This window comes from Sitophilus oryzae, unplaced genomic scaffold, assembly GCF_002938485.1.
Source record: "Sitophilus oryzae breed Bouriz unplaced genomic scaffold, Soryzae_2.0 scaffold_649_pilon_pilon, whole genome shotgun sequence".
NCBI lineage: Eukaryota > Metazoa > Arthropoda > Insecta > Coleoptera > Curculionidae > Sitophilus > Sitophilus oryzae.
Window position 1 is genome coordinate 830,008 of NW_022147250.1, and position 18,428 is coordinate 848,435.

At 39.1% G+C, this 18,428-nt stretch overlaps 1 protein-coding gene across 1 annotated transcript in view; it reads right to left on the reverse strand.

Annotated features, from left to right (window-relative positions):
• LOC115887856 overlaps positions 1–18,428 on the reverse strand; it is a 49,068-nt gene that overhangs the window by 2,188 nt on the left and 28,452 nt on the right. The gene's annotated exons all lie outside the window — the stretch shown is intronic.

An 18,428-nucleotide genomic window follows, 5' to 3' on the forward strand; every position in this document is an offset into this window, starting at 1 on the left:
TTTCTTTTTATATCAAAATTGTGTAGGCCGTTTAATGCCAATTAAAAGCTATCTCTTGATATTTTGTCGAATTATTCGCTTCCTTGATGAGATAAACGCTATTTTATTAATCACATTTAGTAAAATTAAAATAAAAATAAAATTTATAAATCATATAGTTTACCTAATTTATTATTCAATATTATTACTATTAGTTATTATTACTAGTAGTCCAACCTACAGCAATTTCATATACAAAAATATGATATTTAAGATAATTGGAAAAAACCTAATTTTAAAAAGTTTTAACATCCTGTAACTCTAAAACTATGCGTTTTCTTACCCATGTTTATAGGAACTTTTTTTCATATTTTTTGATGAGGAATCAATGGGTACTTATTTAAAACTGCTCAACCCCAGGCCCCCCACCAGGCTCACTCCAGGATAAATTGCTAATTACGCTAATGTGATTAATTCGTTCATTTTAAAGTCAGTTTTCTGCATCAGGGTGCCCCCATTTTGGCTGAAAAACTGTCGTACCTTTTTGTTAACGTACATTTTCTGTCTGGATATTACCATTACCAGGTCGAGGAAGACTACCAAATAAAAAATATGAAAATACGGTTCAAGTTTTATTAGCTGAATTTTGTGATTGTTTTTTATGATTTTAAATGGTTTTCATAATTGGGGCTCGAAAAAGTAGTTGATACTTTAGAGAAAACTTTTAATTTAATAATTTCAGTAGTTTTTTTTTTTTAATGTAGCTCCTCATTGTGAAATCTAATAAGTTTTTCTGTTAATTGACAAATTGTCACAATGTCCTCATGGGGAACAACTAACCTTTCTCGATTTTGTTTTTGTAATAAAGATAAATGTTTTTGATTTCTTTTAACGTTCATTAAATAATTTTTACAATCATCACATTTAATTTGCAACATTTTTCCGCCTCCGACATATCCACTTATGTAAGTGACAATATTTTCGACAAAAGGAGTAAGAAACATTATAAATGATCTATGTAATCATAATCTGGGAACTTGATTCTTCGCGGTTCAAGGCAATATCACATGTGCGGCACTTAGGTTTGTTTTCTAAGAATAATATGCGTGTTGCGTCTAATATTGGACAATTTGCATTTGGTGACGTTGATATCTGATGATGTACTAGCAATATTTTGTAGGCATATTTAAATCGTCTTACAGAGGGATTATTATTAAACACACCACGACAGCTTCGAATGGCACTAAAAAATGTTTCCAAATGATCTTGTAATTCATTTTGCCTGTGCAAATTAAAAAATCATATAGATTGAGTAAATTTGTGAGACAAACTACAAAACCTAAAAATCCAAAGTTTTTCTGTTTGTCTCTATAAGTATTGATCCAAAAGCATCTATCAGGTTTGTTAAATATTTAATCAAATTATCAATCCTATTTTTAAATATTTCATAATTTTTAACTGAAATGGGTTCCTTATATTTGTATTTTTGCAAAAATTTATACTAATGGAATTTAATACATACATATAATATATTAAATATTATAACAGTTTTATCATTTTTTTTATTATAATATATGTTAATACTTTTGCAAAACTGAGCTGTTGCGTCTCCATCATCAAAATTACAGAAAGCTATGGCATTTGCCACGCTTAGATTTAAAGTTTGTGCCACCAATCTCATTTTTTCATTTTGAAAATTATTGTTGACTAATTTTATTGGCGGCACGTAAACCCTCAGAAGTTTGAAGATTGAAGAGATTTTCAATAAATGGCCATTTAATAATTTTCCCCGTATTATCCATTAAACATTATTTATTACCCAATGTCTTAAGATATAAATTAAGCCTGTGACATGCATCCCAAAAAATTAATACTTTTTCTTTTGTTATTGGGTGATAAAACTATTGTTCGAATATTTACAGCCTAATTTAGAAAATTCCGATATGTTGCATGATGGCACCATCAAATGTCACGCTATATCAAGCAATATTTGAATTATTTAAGAGCTCTAAACAAATTTTAGTTACATTAGTCCTTTCATTAAACCCCAAAGCGTTAATCAAAAATACCCAAAGGTATTTTCCAACTATCTTTCAAAGCAGTAGACATGAATACTAAAACATTTGTAGCCAAAATTAACGATTCGCAACTTGTACCGCAATCAACAAAACCTTCATATTTATTTTGATCCTGTCCATTCAACGAACTGTCTAATATGCATTTCGTTAATGGCAATATTAACAATGTTATTTTTATTTTCAGCTTTTGATTTCAAAGCATCAAAATCCTCCTTTGTAAAACCTGGTTCCCCATCCAAAACCGAGTATCACTTTTGAATAGTTGATGGATGAGTTGTTAAAAACAAATTGTTAAATGACTTCTTGACGTAACTGTAGGCTCTTGGAGAATAAAAATGTAACATTAAAGCAAACGATTTTATTTCTCTTGGGTACTTCTTATTTTTAGCTTGCAATTGCCGAGATATTATTTGCTTAATTTCCTCTGGCACGCCATCCTAAAATATGAAAATATTCCATTAGACTTTAAATAATACCACAAGTTCAATAATAACTACCAATCGTAGGCGCTTACCAGCTATAACTCATTTCTTTTATATATATTTAATAAATTAAGAAAGATTTAAAATCTTAAATACATGAAATCGCGTTCGCAGGTTTATGACCTTAATCTAAGTTTCGGACAAGGGTATAAAGCTTTTAAAGCAATAAAGTCTTTTAGCTGAAAATAGGTATAGCTTTGTATTTTTCATATTTCATTGTTTGTGTGTATAATTATTTATATTCTTTAAATCTCTTTCTTGGTTGCAGTTTTTACTTATATTGGTGGTATTTTCTAATGTGTTAATTATATTATTTCTATGCATATTGGATAAGTATAATAATAATAATAATAATAATAATAGTCTGCCTCCTAAATTCCAACCCAACGTCCACGTCGTAGGAGGCGGAAAACGGCTTAGCCGGCCAACTGGGCTCTGGTACCGCTATGTGGGTTAGCAACCCATGTAGTGTGAAATATTGCTCCAAAAAATGTAAGAAGCAATCGAGGCGGGGCAGGAGGGCAAGCTGCTCCTGTTCGGAACCGTCGTGATGATCAGCTTGCAACAGATGACGACCCAGCACCGAATAATGGACTAGAACCCGCTAGAAGTGTTTTGCAGGACATACGCCCTACAACCACCCTAGCAGGTAAAGCACGACAGAGGATGAAATGGACCGACGAAATTAACAAAAACCTACTCCTCTGTTACTTCACCGTTACTAATCTCCAACAAAATACAACAGGATATAGAAGTCAGTTATATCAGGCCTTTATGAACATCTATCCAGAACTTAGGGAAATGATCACAGAACAAAGACTATCAGACCAAATTCGAGTCATAATACGAAACAACAGAATATCTCCAACAGAAAGAGAAACTATAAGAAGACAAGCGGCCGAAGCCATACAAAATGAAGACGAACCACAAGCACAACAATCAGCTTCACCTACATCACACCCACAAACAATCACACCAGAAACACCCGAAACACATACCATGCTGACTAACATACAAAGTTCATCAGCAGAATCGTCGATAAGACACACCCAACACGAAACATCAATCCCGCCAACAGACACATGCCAACCATCTAATCAAATCGATGAAACATTTAATGAACTATACGCCCAATACCAAGGAGCAAACCCATCATCCAGACCTTTCATTACCAGACCACAAAACACACAAAACATCAAAAACACCATTGCAATAATTAATAACATCATAGGAAAAAGGATTGAGGAATCAAACAGCTGCCTAGACATTGAAGAAATTCTCACGCTCGTATACTGTGGAGCAGCAACAACTATGCGAACCCACGAACAGAAGAATAAAAACAACGACTTAACTAAAACTAAAGCAGCAATACCCCCATGGCAGCATCGGCTCCAGAAAAAGATAGCCACACTGAGGAAAGAAATTGGAGTCATCACACAACATTTGAAAGGAAACCTAAAAAAGAGACCCCCGCAAAACATATTACCAGATATCAGCTCAGAAGAATCAGTAGTAGAAATATTAGATACTAAAAAACAACAACTACAGGCACAAGCAAAAAGACTAAAACGATACAAGAAGAGCCACCAAAGAAAACAAGAAAACAAACTTTTTAACACAAATGAAAAAAGGTTCTACAGATCTCTCGAAACAACGGAACAGCAAATAAACAATCCACCATCAATTACAGAAGTAAAAACTTCTGGGAAAATATCTGGTCACAAGCAGTAGAACACAACAGAGAAGCTCAATGGATAACAGAAGAAGAAAACAAGCAGATAAATACAACAGCCATGCCAAATGTAACAATCACCTTAGAAGACATCAAAGCTGCCATATCCAAGACACACAACTGGAAAGCACCTGGAGACTACAAAATACAGAACTACTGGCTAAAATCATTCACAAGCATCCACAAACCACTAACGAATATATTACAAAATTTTGTACAAGGAACGGAAGCCATCCCCTCTTTTTTAACTCAGGGAGTTACCTACCTTAAACCCAAAGGCACGGACACTTCACCCCATCTAAGTACAGCCCTATAACATGTTTATCAACAACCTATAAATTACTAACGGCAATAATAACAACAAAGATCAACACTCACCAGCAGAATAATAACATCATATCAGAAGAGCAGAAAGGATGCTGTCAGGGATCTAGGGGCTGCAAGGAGCAACTGGTGATAGATGCAGAAATACACACTCAAGCCAAATTAAAACGTAAGTCTCTACATTTTGCATACATAGATTATCAGAAAGCTTTCGACACCGTCCCACACTCCTGGTTCATACAAGTTCTACAAATATACAAAATCCACCCTCAAATCATACAACTTCTGCAGAGAATAATGGCAACATGGAAAACTACCCTAAACATCAAAATGAAAAAACAACTCATCCACACAGGACCAATTCAAATTAATAGAGGAATTTTTCAGGGTGACTCCCTCAGTGCACTCTGGTTCTGTATTGCGCTCAACCCCCTATCGAACCTACTCAACAAAACGCCCCAAGATGCTTATAAAATATCCTCACTCACACATTCATCTACCATCTCGCACCAGCTATATATGGATGACCTAAAGCTTTATGCAGCAACTAGAAAACAACTCACAACCTTCTCAATATTACAGAAACATACAGTGAAGACATCCAAATGAAACTGGGAACAGATAAATGTAAAATAAACAGCATTATAAATGGAAAACACTCGATACAGGAAGAATACATTCTACAAGACTCAAATATCATACAGAATATGGAAATGGATGAGACATACAAATACCTCGGATACCTACAAAAAACAGGATTAGAGCATGCCAACATAAAACAGCAACTAAAAAGCAAATACAAAAACAGAATAAAACAAATACTCAAAACAGAACTGTCCGGTCGAAACAAAGTGAAAGCAATAAATACCTATGCAGCGTCCGTCCTGACGTATTCATTTGGCGTTATAAAATGGAGTGACACGGAATTAGAAGAACTAAACAGGTTAACAAGAACAACATGTAACAAGTACCGAATACACCATATACACGCGGCAACAGAAAGATTTACACTAAAAAGAAAAGAAGGAGGAAGGGGATTTATGGATCTAAAGAACATGAACTACAAGCAAATACACACACTCAGAGAATATTTCAGAGAAAAAGCAGTTACCAGCCCACTACACCGAAGCATTGTTAACCTAACAACATCAGGTACACCGTTACAATTCAACAATGAAGCATTCATACCAGTTGATGCAATTACAACAACAAACACTAAAATTGAAAAATGGAAATCCAAAGCCCTACATGGAAAACATGCAAACCAACTAACACAACCACACATTGAATAGCAGCATCCAATGCATAGCTTACTCATGGTAACCTGTTTGGAGAAACCGAGGGTTTCATAATAGCAATCCAGGACCAGATCATCGCCACACGTAATTACCAGAAATACATAATCAAAGACCCCAAAACACCTACAGACAAATGCAGACTATGTCACACACAAACCGAAACAATAGAACACATAACCGGGGGATGCCCTATACTTGCTTCCAGACAATATACCCAAAGACACGACGATGTTTGCAGAATAATCCATCAGGAAATAGCAAAGAAATATTCACTCATCTGCTACCATACACCATACTACAAATATCAAGCAGCTAACGTTCTAGAAAATAAGACAGCCAAGCTCTACTGGAACCGGGATATAATCACAGACAAAACCACACCACACAACAAACCGACATCACGCTCATCCACAAACCAACCAAAACGACATACTTAATAGAGATATCCATACCAAATTCACAAAATGTCAAGAAGAAACACACTGAAAAAATTGAAAAATATATACCTCTAGCAGAAGAAATAAGGCAGATGTGGCACCAGGACATTGTAAAAATTATACCAATAATAGTGTCATCAACAGGACTGATCCCAAGATCATTACATGATAGTCTGAAAGGCCTTGAACTTGCACCAAAACTTTATATACCCATTCAAAAAACAGTTATCCTCCACACATGTAATATTACACGACAAGTCTTAAATACACAGTAAAAAGCGTTGACGCTTGACTTAAGTCCGCGACTACGTTAAATACCGGAAAGCCCGAGATTCAAGAACATAATAGTCTCTTTATTAATATTCAAAGGAAAAGTGTAACAAAAAATTCAACAAGATGGCGGCGTTCATATACCATGCTCTTCCACGCAACCATCAAACCAAAATATTCCATTGACTTGTTACAGACAGAAAACTAAACTTATAGTCTTAGATAAATTGACAATACATATAAACAAGAATTAAAACTAACTTAAATCTAGATTATACAATAACTTTCAATACTAAGGTCATTCAAGCACAGAAAATTACAAAAAAACATATATTAAAATTGTATGGTGAATTCACACAAGGTAAGAATTAGAAAGCACAAGGAGGTGTGTCACATACATCCATTTTTTAAGTTAAGTATCTTACTGCCTATTTTTTTAATTGTTTAATAAATTTTGATTTAAAAGTCCCCAGAGAATCGCAAGTCTTTAAATTTTCAGGAATACTATTGAAAATTTTAACCGCTTTATAAGAAAAAGAGTGTTGAAATTGTGCTATCGAGTGCCTGGGGATCTTATAAAGATTAGAGTGTCTAGTCAAACGATTGTGGATATCTACATTTTTTACCAATTTTTTACAGAGGTACTCTGGTATTCCAAAGCTATCTAACTTTAAAACAAGACACGCCATCTGAACTTGAAATCTTTCATCCAGTGTTAACCAGTGAGATTCTCTAAACTTATCAGGCACATGATCATATTTTCTTAAATTATAAGCAAATCTCAAACAGTAATTTTGTATTTTTTGTAATGAGTTTTTATTTGTTTGAGAAAGTGCGGGCCAGTAAACAACATTACAATATGCAATACGGCTTAAAATTAGACTTTCAGTTAATTTTAATTTTACCTCAGTATCCAAATATAATTTATGCATGTACAAATGTTTAAGAATGTAGAAACAAGTTTTAACTAAGTGGTTAACATGGGTAAAAAAACGTAAATCATTATCGATAAACAGTCCTAAATTTTTGCATACTGTATTTATTTTTAAAATATTACTATTTATACTAATACGAAAATTTGGATCACTGGCTATACTCGCTCTCTCTTTGCCAAATAGAACAACTTCAGATTTATTGTTATTGAGTGACAGTAAATGAGAATAACTAACTTCCTTAATATAAAATAAGTCTTCATTTATATTTAGAGCCTAAGCATAAGTATACAGGGTGCTACAAATTCGAGGTACGAGCATTGGCATCTCGAAAACCGTAATAGATACGAAGATGATTAAATTGGGGTAAAGTTGCGTCTTGGGATGTTCACCAAGATGCCATCACAAAAGTTTTAAAAATTTCAAGGATTGCTGAGTTTTTTGGAAAAAACGGATTTTTTTTGAAAATCAATTTTATTTTTTTCTGTGGTTACTTTTTAGAAAATCAAAAAACTAATTGGACATTCTCATAGCCACTTTATTAGGGCTATCTGATAGTATTTTTAGATTTCCAAATTAGCTGGTAATTTTTGAGATACACAGGCAAACTTAATTTTTTTTAAATACAAACCTGCATTTTTTATTTCATATTTTGAAAGAACTCGATCTTCCGAATACAATGATATGCCACACTTTACACTTTTTTTTGTTTTGGGTACCTTAACAGTACCTTAATTATTATTTAAAATAATTTCAAGTCCGACTCTGATTTTTTAAATTATTTAATCTGATTATATTCATCGCAACAATATTGATCAGCGCTAATTAACATTGAATAAAGAAAATCGAGCCAATTAAGAAATTCCAGTGAGGGAATTTGAAATCTCAGTGTACGATCTAATAATATGCATCATATTAGTCGTAGTTATTATAAATAAATCGACTTCTATACAAATTAGTTTCTAATGCTAATACCTAACCTAACCTAACCACCCTCCCTGTTGCACAAATTTATTTTTCGTTCAATTTATTTATACTATTTGAAGAGATCTTCTTCTTATATTTCGGAATGCATTTTGTACTCTTCATTGTAAAAATGAAGTTGAAATGTATTAATTTTACTTTTACAAATCACGTCAAGTAATGCCCCTCGTCCCTTGGCGGCAGGTCCAGGAACCTCGCTGGCCTGTATACTAACTCCTACCATTTCCAGTTGGGTATTATACCATTATACCAACTCTACCATTTCCAATTCATCTTCCAGGGAAATTATTTGATTGTTTATATTATATTATATGATTTTTTTATTATTTTATTGCATTTGGTTTCCGCATTCAGTGTTTTACACCATATCATTGTTAAGTTAGAATGCTAATCAATATTGTAACGATGAATAGATTAAATATTTAAAAAAAAGAGCCGAACTTGAAATTAGTTTAAATAAATTGTGTTCAAATATCTGAAACAAAAAAAAATAAAGTATGGCATATAATTGTACTCAGGAGACCGAGTTCTTTCAAAATCTGAAATAAAAAACGCAGGTCCGAATTAAAAACAATTAAAATAAAGTGGCTATGAGAGTTTGCAAATAATTTTTTGATTTTCTAATAAGTAACGACAGGAATCAGAGATTGGACGGGTATGGATGCACACTCATTATTTCGAACTGCCCAAGATCGTCAGAAGTTCGCTGAGATTGTTGTCAACCTTCAATGAACAATGAAGACGGCACTCTGAGAAGAAGAAAGACAGGAAAAAATAAAATTGATTTTCAAAAAAATCCGTTTTTTTCAAAAAACTCAGCAATCCTTGAAATTTTTAAAACTTTTTTGATAGCATCTTGGTGAACATCCCAAAGCGCAACTTTACCCAATTTAACCATCTTCGTATCTATTACGGTTTCCGAGATACCAATGCTCGTACCTCGATTTTGTAGCACCCTGTATAAAAATTAAAAAAAAAAATAGAAATAAGAATTCTGAGCCACAGTAATTTGTGTGTTCTAAGTAGGGTTTTCTCTGTAAATAAGTAGGTTTTTCTTTGCCTTAATAAAGACGAAAATACCCGTCAAAACGTCGGAAATTTTTTAAATAAAAGGTTGTTTATTTGCTGATCCTAAATCTGCGAACGCCATTTCATCTATCACATAAGGACGCAAATCTACCACATTATATCTTAAAGACATTTTGAGCGATTTAACTTGTTAGTTCAACCCTTTCGACTATAATGCATATAATTAATCATTTAATTTTTATTTATAAATTAACACATACAATACATACACCTACACATACAATATCCATACACAATAAATACAGCATTATTATAAGAATTTTGGTTTTTCGGGTTATTAGGCCGTCGTCGGTTAGAATTGCTTCCTAACGTTTCGCTAGCACGAGTGGCTAGCATCTTCAGAGGTGTGTTTGCTCCGATTGCTCACACTAGACTGATGCCTCCGCGTCGGCGTAGCGCGTATTTATGCGTCGGCGGAGGGGCGTGGCTTGTTCGGGTGGTAGTTCTTCCGGAACTGGTCTACTTCTCTGTGCTGCTACTTTGGTCCTAGATATAGCTGGATGCCAAATTCTGTTAAGGTAGAAAGTTTCTTCCTTCCTGTTGAAATTATTTGGATGTTTGTGAATTTCAACAGCTTCCCTGACCAGACGAGGATGATATCCAGATGTTGTGGCAATGACTTGGGTGTCTTCGAATTGGATTTTTATTGCCGGAACAGAAGCTGCCATACGTAACCTTCCTAACAGTATCGCAGACGAAATCCGATTTGAAACGGTCAACATATTGAGAACTGCTAAGGCTCCAAAAAGTAATCTGTCTAGGGAAGAACATCAGGCTCTAAAATCGCTGAATGCTGACAAGGACATTCTGGTCTTACCGGCAGACAAGGGGAATGCTACGGTAGTAATGAAGTCTGAGGATTATAGGTCCAAAATCGAGGATCTACTGGAGCCCCAGACTTATAAGTTACTGAAGAAGGATCCTACTGCCTTAATTGTCAGAAACACCAACAGACTCATCAAGGCCTCCTCACTCCCGGAACATCTGAAATCAAAATTAATTAACTCGGAAGCTCAACCACCACGCCTTTATGGACTACCAAAAATTCATAAAGCTAGTGTCCCACTTAGACCGATAGTGAGTGCTCCAGGATCGCCTACTTACAACTTAGCTAAATACTTGACTACGATTCTACAACCGAAAGTCGGCAACACAAACTCTTATGTGAAGGACTCAACGCATTTCGTCCAAAAGCTAAAAGATATAAAACTGGAACCATCTGACATCATGGTAAGCTTCGATGTGGTATCTCTATTCACGAGAGTACCTTTAGGCGAGTCAATGGATCTAATCAGGGAATCATTCCCACCTGACATCGCGGAGCTCTTCCGAGTGTGTCTGACTGGTAGCTATTTCTTATGGAACGGCAATTATTATGAACAAACAGAAGGTGTCGCAATGGGCAGCCCAATCAGCCCAATAATTGCTAATTTCTTTATGGAGAGATTCGAAGAAAAAGCGCTAGAGTCATCCGTTCTGAAGCCCGCTGTATGGTTTCGTTATGTGGACGATACATTTGTTGTTTAGAAACATGGACGTGACAGCCTAGATGACTTCCTTCATCACCTTAATTCGCAGAGCCCGAGCATAAAATTTACCATGGAAACCGAAGTAAACAACCAACCGGCCTTCCTCGATGTGCTTGTCAAAAGAAATGGCGACCATTTGGATCACACGGTGTATCAAAAACCCACTCATACAGACCGGTACTTGCACAAACTGTCAAATCACCATCCAAGCCAAAAATAGGGGATTAACGGAACATTAGCAAATAGGGCAAGACGCATTTGTGCTAAGGAACACATCCAAGAGGAACTAAGCCATTTAAATAAAGCCTTTCTTGCCAATGGCTATAATGACAGAGAAAAAAATGCGGGGCTGTCACCTAGGCAGAGGAGACCTGATGTCAATGAACAGGAAAACATCATTAATAAGGCCTTCCTTCCATATGTTTCCCAGGTCACCGATAGGATTGGTAAAGTTCTCAAGAAGCATAACATCAAAACCATATACAAACCTACCCGAAAAATAAGGGACTGCTTAAGACCAGCAAAAGACAAAAGAGAACCATTATCCTCTGCAGGGATCTACCGTGTATACCTTGTTCCTGCGGTAGCGTATATATTGGAACTACCAAACGCTCAGTAGGAACGAGACTTACGGAACACAAGAGAAACTGCAGATTAGGGCAAACAGAGAAGTCAGCCGTAGCAGAACATGCTCTAAGAGATGGTGACCACAAAAATCCAATTCGAAGACACCCAAGTCATTGCCACAACATCTGGATATCATCCTCGTCTGGTCAGGGAAGCTGTTGAAATTCACAAACATCCAAATAATTTCAACAGGAAGGAAGAAACTTTCTACCTTAACAGAATTTGGCATCCAGCTATATCTAGGACCAAGTAGCAGCACAGAGAAGTAGACCAGTTCCGGAAGAACTACCACCCGAACAAGCCACGCCCCTCCGCCGACGCATAAATACGCGCTACGCCGACGCGGAGGCATCAGTCTAGTGTGAGCAATCGGAGCAAACACACCTCTGAAGATGCTAGCCACTCGTGCTAGCGAAACGTTAGGAAGCAATTCTAACCGACGACGGCCTAATAACCCGAAAAACCAAAATTCTTCAAACGATGGCCGCGAAAGCCTAAACTACTACAGCATTATTATAATTTAAATAATAAAAAAACCTACCATCATTTGAGTATATTATGCATCTTCTGAAATTTTATGGCGTTTTAGACAAACGTGATCGTAAATCTTTGAATGATCTTGCTTTCTTTTCTAATCCGTTTTTTTGGGTTTGCATTATTTTAATCTTCTTCCTAGAACTTTCTGGTGCGCCTTTAATCATTTCCAGATTCCTTTTGGCTTTTCTAGGCGTACAAAAGTGGCTACTTGTTACATCACCAAAGTATACGTGGAGAGTCTAACAAAATATATTTATTATATAGTTAAATCATTCATAATCAGTATAATTCTTGTGTAGAATGTAGAATGAGTAAGAGGGGGGTTAATCACTGCGACCTTAAAGATCTATTGTGCCCCCCTTCCATGAGTCATCACACAATCTATAACCCATCATACTCTGACAACAGTTCTTCTTCCTGAGGCTGAGGATCTGTCTCCATTTTCTCCACCTTTTTAACTCGGTCTCTCTTTAGACCTCATACCGGTGTTGTCCCGTATCAATAATAGAAGATATGTCCCGCTTTCTCTATTGCTTTCTTGGATTTGAGGTCAATTTCTATTGTGAGGACCTGACCATGACCCTTCTCTCTCGAGTTGATGGCTCGCCAACTCGATGTCCTTACGCCTTACATTGAAGTTCTGACCTTGGATAAGGCTCAGCAGGTAGGTGGTGTCTTTCCCCTTGCTCCTCGAGGAAAGACCGTTATGGCCGCCCCTTTAGGGATGTTTTCTCCCTTCACTGCAACCAGTTCCGGCCCTTGTCAATTGCTTTTTTCCCAATATGGGGCCGTCCTCTGCCGGAAACACTGCGACATGTTAGGCCTATTGTGTTGTTACTGCCCCTTTCTATATCTGCACCCATTCTCCTATGCCTGTGCCCTACACTACCTTATGCAGGTCCTTGATAGGATGGGAGCATAGTTCCTCCGGTTCTAGCCTAGCTTTCCCAAATAAAAAGTGTCGCTTGCGATCCAGAGCCTCGCAGTGATATATTATGTGCTCCGCTGTTTCAGGATCTTTATCACAGAGTCTGCAGCAAAGACTTCCTTGATCCAGGTTGAGCTTGTTCAGGTAACACTTGACAGCCATATGTCCTGTCAATAAGCCTGTTTTTAGAGCTAGGTCCTTGGATAAAAGACTTGCTGTGCCTGTGCCCCTGTCTGTTTCTCCAGTAGACATTCTGCTTTTCCCTGATCCAGAGTTTTAGTGCACTACGGGCCATAGATTTGGGCCGTATTTAATAATTTAATTCTGTTCCTTCGAGCCAGAGCTTCCAGTTCACCTAGGCATTCCCAGACGAGTCTCGACGATACCTTTGGGCTCATAAGCGCCCCAAGTGCCGCCTGACTGCCTGAGCATATATTGATGAGCTTATCTGAATAATCTCTTCTATTGTTTTCTCTCGCACATTGTAGAATGGCGAAGATTTCTGTCTGGAATACGGTTGAGTGTTTACCCAAGGAAAAGGATGAACTTACCCTTGGTCTTTCCCCAAATAATCTACCTCCTGTTCCTTCAGCGGTCTTTGACCCGTCTGTATACCAGGTTAGTCCATCCTGAAGGAATGTTATATCTGTCCACATTCCTCAATCCGTTTTAGTTATCTTGAATGGTTTCTGGTAGTGATAAAGAGGGGTCATTTGGTCCGATCTCATTTGGAGTAGAGGTCCCTCAATAGGATTTCCCATCTTTGAGTGTCCTGTTTCTGTCCTATTTCCCAAGACACTTTGTTGTTGATAAAGTCCCATTCTTGCCTCCGCCTAGATCACTATGTGAAGAGGCGGAAGGTCCAGAAGCGCCTCCATTGATGCAGTGAGCGTTGATTTCATGGCCCCTGTTATGCTCAGACAAGCAAGTCTTTGCACCTTGCTGAGGCTGAGCATTGTTGTTTGTTGCATTACCTTAGGCCACCATACCAAGGATGCATATGTTACTGAAGGCCTCACTACTCCAGTGTACAGCCAGTGCACCATCTGTGGTCTAAGGCCCCAGATTTTTCCATGAAAGCGTCTGACTACCGCTAGTGTAGTCACCGCCCTCCTTGTGACATTTTCCAAATGTCGGTTCCAGGTCAGTTTGGTATCAAGTGTGATTCCTAGATACTTGACCTCCCCCGAGAGAGGAATCTCATCACCGCAGAGTCTTAGAGGGCCTAGTCCCTCAAGTATTCTGCGCTTGGTGAAGGGGATTATTACGGTCTTTGTAGGACTAATATTTAGTCCCTCCCGTGTCACCTATAATTCCACAATCTTCAAGACCCTTTGCATTCGCTCCCTTACTGTTGTGTTAAACTTACCTCTGACTAACACGACCAAATCATCTGCATATCCCAAAATGTTGAAACCAGCCCTGTTGAGACTATTAAGCAGTCCGTCCATAACGAGATTCCATAGCAGAGTATCCACCTGCAGCAGGTCTCCTCTAATCCGGGGTTCCTTGTAGCTCTCGTCAGTGACTGAAATGAGGTGTTATCAAACGCCCCTTCTATGTCTAGGAATGCCCCCAAAAGCACTTCTCTTGTTTCGAACGTCGACTCCACTTTGCTTACTAGCTGATGGAGTGCCGATTCGGTTGATCGTCCTGGTGTATAGGCATGCTGGTCTTGGTGAAATGGTCTTTTTCCCGTTATTTCATCCCTAACATACCTGTCCATTAGTTTCTCAAGAGCCTTTAGTACGAACGACATAAGACTGATGGGCCTAAAAGCCTTTGCCGTAGAATAGTCCAGACGCCCATTCTTGGGTATAAAAGCTACCCTGGTCAGCCTCCAAATTCTCGGTATATATCCTAAGGCTATCTCGGTATATATCCTAAGGCCAAGTAGTGTACAAAGTTTGCTCGTCAGTAGGCCTGGTTCTTTCTGGAGCATTATTGGACAAATACCGTCCGGTCCCGGTGATTTGTATGGCTCAAATGAGCTTATAGCCCATTTTATCTTTGATTGGTCAATCACTCTTTTTGAATCCTGCCAGTCTTCCCTTGAGGCTCTTCTCGTGAGGTTCTCAAGTCCACTACTCTTCCAGGTTTCTGGGGATTGCTCCAAGGTTGTTGATCTGGAAAAGTGTACCCGAAAGAGTTCGGTCAGTGTTTCTTTCCCAGTGGATGTGTATTCTCCTGCACTAGTTACAAGAGAGTTAATTGAGGACTGAGAGTCCTTAGAGAGTATTTTTTGAAGTCTGGCACATTCTTAGGTGATGCCCTCGCAGTACCTCCTCCAAGATAATCTCTTTGCCCTCTTTAGTTCTTTGTTATATTCGGTAAAAGAGGTCTTATATTCCCCCAATCGCCGGATCTTTTTGTCCTATTCCAGTTTTTCCTTACCTGCCTTCTTCTTGCCTCTAGCTGGACGGTCCACCAGGATATTACCCGTTTGCGGCTTCTCAGTCTGAAAGCAGTTTTCCTCAAAAGAAGAGATGATCGCGTCAGTCAATTGCTCCGCGACCAGTTCCACCTCAGTCTCATTCCTTACCATTGATTTAATTCTCGTCAGTTTGCTAGTTAGGTCTGCCCCAAAGGCTTCCCAATTTGCCTTCCGAGGATCACGGTAGATTTCTACGGTCCTTTGTATTCCCGAGATTTCAAACCTTATGTGTTTGTGGTCCGAGCAACTCTCCTCCTCTGACACACTCCAGTTTTTTTATGAAATTGCTGACAAAAGTGGTGGCAAAGGTAGACCTGTTACCTTTATTCATTATGTCTAGATTATTTGCCATAAAGAATTGCAGCACAGCTTCGCCTCTAGGGTCTGTGCTTCCCCAGAAAGGGTGGTGCGCATTTGCGTCCGTGCCAATGATCAACTGAGATCAATTTCCTCTACAGTACCTCACTAGCTCCTCCACAGACTCTGGTGGTGGTGGGTCAGGGTCATCGAAAGGAAGATAAGCCGATCCGATTATAATGTCCTTCGGCCCTCCTCCGTTCGTTTTTATGTGTACCGGAGTCAGATAACCTCTTGCAGAATTTTGGAAAGGGCAGTACTTTTATATGCTTTTATTATTAATATGCAGGCCCTAGGTCTGTTAGAGGTTCTACTGTGTATAAGTTCCACTCCGACTCCCTTTAGGCCTTTTATTTGACCCTGGTTTATCCAGGGTTCTTGTATTAAGGCAATGTCACAGATCTCCATTACCTTACAGAGAACAGCCGAAGCTGCCCTACTGTGGTACAGGTTCGCCTGAACGATACTCATTTCGAGACTCAGCGCCCGTCAGTGCCCGGAAGAAGACCCGTCCGAGCTTATAGTACGCTAATTGAACTGGGTCTGCTCAAGGGCACTAAAGAACGCTAAGTCGATGGAGAAGGCGATGGTCTTATCAACCTTCCTGCTAAGTGAGAGCCAGTCTCCCACATTCAGGCTAGGATTTTGACGCCCAAGCCAGATCCTGACTTCACTTTCCTCGACTGTCTCTGGTATCCAGACGAGGACTTTGAGTCTCTTAGGAAGGTCCTTAGCGTTGACCGTAGTCAAGTCTGTCCCTTCCCAGAGATTGTTCAAGCCGGCTACAGTTTGATGCAGCCATGCTTTGGTGAGCTCGTTGGCACATGAGATCCAAAGAATCCCTCCCACGTACCTAGTTCCCTCAAACTGCGGCGGACTATGGCTCCCTGAAGGAGTGTCAGTCAATGCCGCCAACAGCCTCGCTTGAATCAGGTCCGCTTGCTCCTGATTCAGTGTTGTTTCGGGATGGCGTCTGGAAATCACCGCCATCCTAAGTTCCGTTGAGGCCTCACTGTAAGAAACACCAGTCTGCACTTCCGTGCTCCTGGGTTTCTTCCTCAGACTAGCCACAGGGAGTGTGGACGAGTCTGAGTGCGGTCTCTTTTGACCGTATTTTCTTCCTTTTTCTTGGCTGGTTGACGGTCAGTGTTTATCCGTTTTCCGTCCACTCCTTGTCCTATTTTTCTTAGCAGGGTTCTCCCTTGTCCAGGTTCCCTCTACTATTTTTTTAGCTTTCAGGATCCCCTCTTTCTGGGCTCCCGAAATTCTCTTGTTCCGCAGGCCTATGTTCCCAAGTCCTGTGGTTATGTTTGACACCTCGGCAGGCTGTTCTCACGATCCGCAGATGAATCTGCCCTCGTTGTACTTGGCCCAGCGGTGGTGTCTGTTTGTGCGGTAATCAGAGTCTTCCCTTTCGGGATTCTCAGGAGCATTTGTTGAGGAGTCACCCATTTCTGAGTCCTCCTCGTTTGTTCTTTTGTTTTTTTTTTATTCTCTCTGTCCATCTGTTCCCACGAGTAAGGGTGAAGAAAGTCAACGCCTACAGAACACCCATTGCAGACATAAGGCATGTTACTATGGGAGATTGACCGGTATCCCATAGGCTCCGTTTGAGACACCCGTTTAAAGCACGGGTGCCATTCATCCATCGGCACGGATCGCGTAACATCTTGGATTAGCCTGTGTAAAGTGTGTATAGGTGTATGTGTGTATGAGAGAGTGTGTTAGTGTGTGAAAGTGTGCTTTGTATTCTTCTTTGTCTGGCCTCTCCTCAGAGACCTGTTCGGCATGGGATACCCTGCCGGTAGTTGCCTACCGCCGACATAGCCCTCTGAGTCATTGAAGCACACAAGCCCCACCGGTCCATCAAACCGAGAATACACAGGTGAGGTTGCCAATTGCTTAGGTACAAAGCTTAGGTGCGATTTCCACCAAACCAAACCAATCCGCCGATTCTTGAGATACACAATCTATAAGGAGCATGCCTACCCGAAAGTGTATCCCCGCAAAACGCAGCTGACCCACATTTTGTAGATTGTTGTGTTGCGATCCGATCGCCACTACTTCGTCCAGTATAGCCTCTTCTAGAGATGTTTGCTGGTCGGTGGTCAGAGCAACCTCTGGAAAATCCTTTGGCAGCACCGCCATTTTCACTTGCCCAGCAATAACGGGAAAGCTGGTGATACGTCCCTGCTTGCCTCCCGGTGTTTGACGGCTTTCTATCCTGGCTTTTTTCTCTCCCGGCCGGAGAAGAGGTGAGAGGTTCTCGCTCCCTTCTTGCCTTTTGATGGAGATGAGTCAGGTTGTTTCTTGGTTTCTTTACTATCCCCTTTTCGGATGAATGTTTTCGCTTTTGCTTCTTCTGGAGCAAGTCCTTCGTGGAGCAGTCGGAGGTATCTCCGTGCTTCTGC